Here is a 2,215-nt window from a genome sequence, read left to right on the forward strand (position 1 = left end):
TTATACCAAAGGGCTGGCTGGTGGTCTGGCATTCCACACATTCCTCAGTTGTGCTCCCATGCTCTAGCTTTAATTAGGCTGCAGAGGGAGCAACAGTGATGCAGCATATTATGAGGTCAGCTTCTTGTAATAAATTGGATGTCCTGAAAACACACGTATAGCTCACTGTCTCACTACTTAACAAAACCCTTTTTATTCTGACCCTTTTGAACTAAAAAGTTTCAATCTCTAACAGTCTAATTAGGGCTGCAACTATCATTTATTTTAGTACGTGAAGTCTACCATTTATAACATCAAATGAGCAATTGCGTAGGAAATACTTGTGCTTTATGAAAGAAAAAAAATTAATATACAAAGTAAGATGGGTATCGTGTGTGTGTGCACGTGTGTTCGAGAGAGAGAGGGAGAGGGACTGGCCTGTTTTATGACTCCCTGCTGTTTAGAAACTTCTTTTTCACCAACATGAAACCAATTCCGTTCTGGTTCCCGCACCTAATTTTGAACTGTTCAGAGCATTTCTACCAAAAATAAATTGGTTCAGAACCAGAAAGGTTCTCAGCTAGAACCAAAAAAGTAGTAGGTTTTCTTTGACCTGAAGTGAGAACATTATACTGGTTGGAAAGAGAGAATGACAACAATGAAGAAGAAAAGTTTGAAACTGTTAGGCGAAAAAGAGTGTGCAGCAATTTTACTAAAAGTTAAAAAAGGGGTAAGAGACTTCTTTGCTGGGGCTTGTAACAACTCTGATCTTCATCATATTGATTTATGTTAAATAATATCATACATTTATAGCTTCTGTCATTCCCTCTTGTGAAATAGATGTGTAGACTGAATGCTTTCAGTTGAGATGCTGAACAGTGAAGTAGTGCTACTGTGGTTGGCTAGTCTGATTTTAAAATAGATGAACTATAGAGAATTTTTGATTTGTTTTAGCTTGAAATGATCCCAAACTTTGGACACTGCCATTTTCTCTGTCATGTCTCTCCTATTCACCCTTCGCTAGTCTTTATCCCTCAGTTTGCAATTCCATGACATCAAGTCATGTCACTTGTCCACAGCATAAGCTTGTTGTGCCACAGTAAACACCATCCATGGAAAACACAGTGTGCTGTATTTAGCTGTATGGATTAAACAAAGCTTGGATGCCATGAATTTGCATGGAACAGTTGTTTCAGTCCTAATTCTAATGCAGTAGCATAAAGTTTGTCTAGACGAGGCCTACATTTTATGAAAATGTATTGTTATTCTCTGTCTCCCCCCTGCAGAAAAAAGAACAAATTATTAACAGGTTATTACATTGCACGGTCATCTCCTTGGAGCAGACTTGGATCACTTTTTATAAACCAAATTCTGTCTGATTAGCAGTAGAATTGAAGGTTAACATCATCTTTCCTATTTTCCAGTTTTATCTCTAAAATGCAAGGAGGCTCCCCTCTAACTCCCACACACTGATTACACATAACCTAATCACACTGTGCTCTGATAAAAACGTTCTGACACAGCCTGCCTGGCTGCCCTGTCTCTGCCCTGCATGGAGGATGTCTTTGAGAGTGAGGCCTCAAGACAGGTTTTGGCTTTTTGACTGCCCAGGTGTTGCGTTTATATTTCCAAAACCTTTGGCGAATAAGTTGTAAAAAAACCATTTAGTCAAGGAATCAGGTGTAATTGTAAAACAACACTGCTAATATCTAATAAAGTGTTATCAGTTAGCACATACATTTTATAGTTTAAAGGGACAAACCCTGGAGAGTCATTAGACACTGTCACTGTGTCACTTCCTCTTCTCTGGCTTTGAGCTCCACCTTGGCCCGGCTCACCTTCCACTTCTCGAATTACCTCACCCCGCAGAGCCCGCCCCTCGCCCTTCAGGGAGTAGTGTTTTGTCAGTCTGTGAAATGGTGCTAGCAGGGGGGCCCTCCGCATGGCAAATCCCTCAAGGCTTGACGGCCGGATCGGCCAAACCTCAAAGCTCGCCTACTGTGAACTTTGCCCCTGAAAAATGTGCTCTCAGGAATGAAAGGCATCTGCTGGATTACCTTATTGGCGTACCTTATTTATGAAGTCAGAGCTCCAATAAGGGAGGGACCTAGGAACCCAGCGAGTGAGTGTGTTTGTGTTTTAAAGCGAAAGAAGGAGGGAGGAAGGGAGGGAGAGACCAAATCACACAGGCTGAAGGGAGGGGGAGGGCAAGACTGAAGAGACAAGAGAGACTAAA

The sequence above is a fragment of the Plectropomus leopardus genome, chromosome 18 (assembly GCF_008729295.1).
Source record: "Plectropomus leopardus isolate mb chromosome 18, YSFRI_Pleo_2.0, whole genome shotgun sequence".
Lineage (NCBI taxonomy): Eukaryota > Metazoa > Chordata > Actinopteri > Perciformes > Serranidae > Plectropomus > Plectropomus leopardus.